Below are 5,728 nucleotides of genomic sequence, written 5' to 3'. Positions count from 1 at the left end.
TGGGTTGTATCCAGTTGAGACTATTTCAACAGTAGGCAGAATTTGTGCTGAGGTGAGCTTTCTTTTGGAGTTCTACGTTCTCTTGATAAACATGAGTGTTTGGGAGGCATTTGTTGATAGGTTCCCATTTGTAGTTCAAATCAGACTTCAATACTAAAATGTTACAAATAAATACCATTCTTTGGAACAGCCCCTAAATGTCAACAAGTATATCTTTGGCACTCTAATGGAATCTGATGGAAATTCACTCCCTCCTGCCTTTTCTCTCTTTATATTTGGTGATCATGAATTGTTTCACAGGCTGAGAAGGTCTTCAACCAGGATTTGTACTTCAAGCGAACCATGAAATACGTGGGAGAACCCATGACCCAATTGGAGTCTATTGCTTCGTCTACAGTGCGTATTTTGTTTCTTCTCATTTTCCAACCTTTTGGTAGTGTTTACAGGGGAACAATTTCTGTCTTCCATTGATTGAATATCAGGCTGTGACACTTGGGTTTATAAGTTTGAAATAGTTCACTACCTATTTGCTAGGTGCGGCTGCTATCAAAGTTAAGGCTTCGGTCATCATTTGCTTGACCTCATCTGGGAGGGCTGCAAGGTAGAAAGAGAAAGAAAAAGAGTATTTCTTCTTATAGGCGCTTCACCTCATCTTGTAGTTTAATGGAAATTGATTCATATATTATGCTGTATTGAGTACAGGCTAATTGCCAAGTACAGGCCCACCATGCCATTCCTCGTCTGAAAACAAATCAATTGAAGTGGAGCTTCACAGGCACATTTGAAGTATGTGAACAACCTTTTCCCTTCTAACCTTTTTAGTACCTCCTGTGTGTGCTATATATAGGTAATAATGATTCAGAACTAGCATGCTGATCTTCAAACTTTGAAAGATAACTTAAGGCTATAGTTTTGTTAATGACAAATCTAACACTGAAACTTGCACAATCACGCAACTCAATACAGAGGAACAATATATAAGTATTTTCCATGTAACGCTAGAAAATTCATTTAGCATTTAACCTTCATGGTTTTGCCTTGATACAACATCCTTCTTTTCTCTCAGCAAAAGAATGATGATATGTATTGCTCCTTTATTTTTACATGGTGCATAATTCCTACTACCTCTGTTTCAGTTTATAAGGGACGTATTTCTAGATCATCAGTTTGACCAACGAAATACATATTATATGCTGAAGTATACCATTGAAATTTGTATTTGAAATAGGTTTGTCATGGTGTACCTTTTGTAGCATACCTCATATTCCATTGGCCAAATCGTTGATCTAAAAATAGCATGTGCCTAACAAACAGAAAGATTGGGACTATGTTGTTCAACTGCACTCACTAATGTACTATAGAATTTACCCTGATGAGAAACAGTGTGGTGTTCAACTAGACTCACTAATTAACATGTATTACCACGTGTCTAATACATCCCTATCTAGAGAAATCTAAGATAAGTAATTCGGGATGGAGGGAGTACTAAAGAATTTTGCCCGATAAGAACCAATATCGCTTATGTTGGACCAAGACTTGTCTCTGGTGTTTGGCAGTGTGCCAGTTATAACTCATATTTGTTGCATTATATTCCTGCAGGCAAGACAATCACTCATAGTTAGAGTGCTTGCTGATCCACGTCACCCGGTGAGTTAACCTGCCTTCATCTGTTGCCTACATTAACCATTCTTTGGTGGTTCTTTTCAATTTTAGAATACATGGCCCAGTACGTATAATATGAAAAACAGGAACTACCTATAAATATCAACGCCCTTGTTCTGAACATAAAGGGAATAATGGCAATTGGCATTAGTGCATATTCCCAATATGTGAAAAGTGGATGCTTTACATACATTAGGCCAGTGAATTAATTATGCTTTTAGGGTTTTTGCTTGCATCATGTTCTACTTACAAATGGAATAAACACTAGAGTGCAGTTCACTTTTGAACTGTTGGCAAGTCATCATAAGCTTGGTTAATCAGTACATTATTTCGAACTTGACTGGTGGTAGGCTGGTTTGTTTATTCTGTATAATATAAACGCAATACGTGAGCTTATAAGCTGGTGTGAACCAGTGAGGCTGATGTTTGGGGGTGTTTCATCTTGCATCCACCTTGAATTATTTGGTAGCTAGAATTCCTTGATTTGGACCCAACAAGTAAGAAGGTTGGTTTGCCTGGTGATTTGTACTGACATTGTTTCTCTGCCCTGCAGGCTGAATCTACTAGCACTACAAATGAATCAGTGTTGAAGGCTACTCTTACCTTAGCCAGAATTTCTATAAGAATGTTGCTCATGTTACGTGCCTTCCTTTCTCTAGTAAGTAGAACAAGAATACATTTAACATTTCTTTTATGTCCATATGCGTACGCTCATGATATTTTGAATTGCAAACTAAATTTTAAATAAATAAGCATGCGTCACTGTGCCTACAAACTTGTGGGTAGTGATGAATATAATCACTTAATCAGCCTCTAACTAGCTTCCTATTTTTAGGAACGAAGATCTGAATCACCCTCACCCCTCTAGAGAGATTAGTTTACAAATTCAAGTTCTGGAATTCTTTATAGCTTTTTGAGTTTACTTCGGTCTTGCATGTATTAGATTTCTGTTTGTGCCCCTATCTATGTCTGTTTCTTGTGTGCAAGCGCTCCTTTATGTGTGTGTGACTCTGTGTGCTTGACTCTATGTGTGTGTGGCTTGACTGTGTGTGTGACTGTGTGGCTTGACTGTGTGTGTGACTGTGTGTGTGCTTGACTATCTGTGTGTGAATATTGCATTTGCTTGATGGTGTGTCTTGTATGCTTTGTTGAATGATTGGTTGTATAACTTGTGTGTTTATATTGTCGGGGCCTAACACTGCCTTTGCCGGTCCCAAGCCCGGATGTGAAAATGTGGAGGGAGCTGCAGTTACCTTCTTTGTATTGTTTGCATTACAAGTGTCGATAGAAATTACACAGCTTAGGTTACTGTCCTAATCGAATAGTGAATCTTCACATAATTTGGTAGCATGTGATTTAAGCTTTAAAATGCATCCTTCCTTGCTATAAACTTACTGATTCCTTTCTGAAGTTGTATGAGGTCAGTGTTATGGTACGGGTGTGTTCCTTTCTAAAGTTGTATGATGTCAGTGTCTGGTTTGATTTGCTCGTCCTCACCGTCACCTGTTTAGAAGCGCTTCTGATATGATTTTGGTCGTCCTCGCTGTCGCCCTGATGCTCTTGCATATTCTTGGGGCCGTCTTGTCAGGGGTCTCCACCGTTTGGATCACCGTCTGGTTTGCGAACTAACAAGTTTGTTCGAGAAATGCGTGCGCTTTTGTTATTTGATGATCCTGCGTTTCGTGTTCACGGTGGAGCGATGATTCCAGCGTTTCTGTTTGAGAAACTTGTGCGTGCGCTTCTGTTATATGACGATCCTGCATTTTGTGTTCGCGTTGGGGCGACGGTTGTAGGAACGATTGGTTCTGGTTTCAAAATTGAAGCAGTGTCAAATTGGTTCCTTTGTTCCATCACCTGTCTCCCATCGTAGATGCAGAGAATCTTGTTCTTGTCTGTTACGGTTGTTTTGATGGTGTTCTTTTCAATTGGTTTCTTGTTATCATGCTTTGCTTATGTTCCCATATATGGTGATGTGTGTTCAGGGGTGCAAACCATGTAGGCCGTGGGTACTATGATATGAGGCTTCTCTCCTGCTAATAAATTAGGATGATAGGCTGAGAAGAAAAGTTTGACTCTTGTAACAATCTGCTTGGTTTCCACTTCTTTGTGTTGCCGATTTGACATCCAATGCCTATCTTATTTATTATAATCATGTTTTCCCTGTTTGTTTTCATATCCAATGCATCCACTCATCAAAAAACCCTTTTCCCTGTTTGTTTTCCCTTCTTTTTCTAATCAATAATCATGTTTATCATGGTGTTCGACAACACTCCATTTCTACTGTTCTTTGTTCCCTTTTGTAGTTCACTGATTCAAATCTGTTGTGGAAGGTAGGAATATTGATCACTTCTGTGTTAGTACACTAGCTATGATATGTTTATATGGCATGATTGATTATTGTTTGTTTATGGTTGTTAAGATTGATTGATTGATTGAATGTTGTTTGTTGATTGATTGACTGCTGTTTGTTGACCGGTATCTAACTTTGGTATTGGTAGACCTAGCACTATTCTTTTTTCTGAACTTTTTTCTGATTATGTCTTATGTGGATATCATATTCATTTTTTGTATTACTGCTATCCGGTCACTTGAATAACACTTTTCCAAGTATTTAAGGCATAGACATTTGGATCTGGACATATCATATTTGCTCTTTATTGTGTTGCTAAGGACACTGATGGGTTGAGTTGGCATATATAGCGCATGTATATTGACGTTCTTTACATTTTGCGATGCTGATGCCTGTAGTCCCAGAGCATTTATTTAGCCAAGTATGATGTTTGTGCTCAGAATGATGTATATGTAGAATCCAGGGGTGGATGGATGTTTTCATGATGGCTAATTTGATTTTTATGGTTGTTCGGATGGTGTGCTTCTGGTGGTTGAACTGAAGCCGTGGATCACTCACCATCCTGGTATGTGTTTGGATGACAATCCCTCTCGAATTTAACTCCTTCCTATATTTTACACAATGTTTATCTCACGGCTGGTAATGGTAACCTTATGAATGCATACCCCACATTTTAGCTAGTTATATAGTAACGCCATACTTCTTTGGACGTTGTTCTTTATATGCAAGCGTGATGAGCTCACATATTGTGTCGGTATCTACCTGTGTAGCTGAGCTATTTCCGGATAGGACAGAGGTACAATGTTTGCATCCACGGCAAAAGGTTCTTCTGATTGTTCAAAGGTCCTTGGACTCAAGAGGTTTGTCACTGCACTCCTGACTTTGCTAGAGAAAAAAAGCTTTTGCACATTTTATAGTTATATTTATGATATTTTTTCTACAGGAAGATGACAAAATTATTGATCTTGTAAGCAAGTATGGACCAACAAAATGGTCTCATTGCAAGGTCCTGGATCTGGATGTATAGGCAAGCAATGTTGAGAGAGGTATTCTTCTGATTGTTCTATTTTTATGGTTTGCTGAATGCATTTCCCCCCTCCGTGCAAGATAAACGTGGATGTTTGCTAATTTGAAACACACTGGTTACTTCCATTTGTGTACTTCTATTTGTGTAACTTCTATTTGTTCTTAGTTCTTCTCACCTATAGCTAAAGTCAAAGACGACAAACCAGTTGAATTATTGGAGTTGCAAGATACACAGAATCATCAGTAAGTTTCTATCCTTTCAAATGGTCAAGAGTATGAATTTTGATCAGTTTGTTTGACTTGTTTTGTACCGAATCCTTGATTTCTTGATAACTTTGATACACACACATGAATAATTACTTATGCTGTTATGATTATCACTTAATCAGCCTCTGACTAGCTTCTTATTTTCAGGAACGAAGATCTAAATCACCCTCACCCCTCTAGAGAAATAAGTTTACTCATTCAGATTCTGGAATTTTTTATAGCTTTCTGAATTTACTTTGTTCTTGCATGTATTAGCTTTCTGTTTGTGCCCCAATCTATGTCTATTTCTTTCTGTTTCTTGTGTGCAAGCGCTCCATTGTGTGTGTGTGTGACTATGTGCATGTGATGTGCCCCTATCTATCTCTGTTTCTTGTGTGCAAGCGCTCCGCTGTGTGTGTCTGACTTTGTGTGTGACTGTGTGTA

General features: G+C 38.4%; 1 pseudogene; it reads left to right on the top strand.

Annotated features, from left to right (window-relative positions):
* The window catches only part of LOC123083912 (pyruvate kinase-like), an 11,211-nt pseudogene extending 5,777 nt beyond the window's left edge, over nucleotides 1-5,434 (top strand).
* Nucleotides 5,435-5,728: the final 294 nt, after the last annotated feature.

Source organism: Triticum aestivum, chromosome 4A (genome assembly GCF_018294505.1).
Source record: "Triticum aestivum cultivar Chinese Spring chromosome 4A, IWGSC CS RefSeq v2.1, whole genome shotgun sequence".
Classification (NCBI taxonomy): domain Eukaryota; kingdom Viridiplantae; phylum Streptophyta; class Magnoliopsida; order Poales; family Poaceae; genus Triticum; species Triticum aestivum.
Note: the sequence above shows the minus strand (reverse complement) of the source record. Positions and strands in the feature narration are given on the sequence as shown.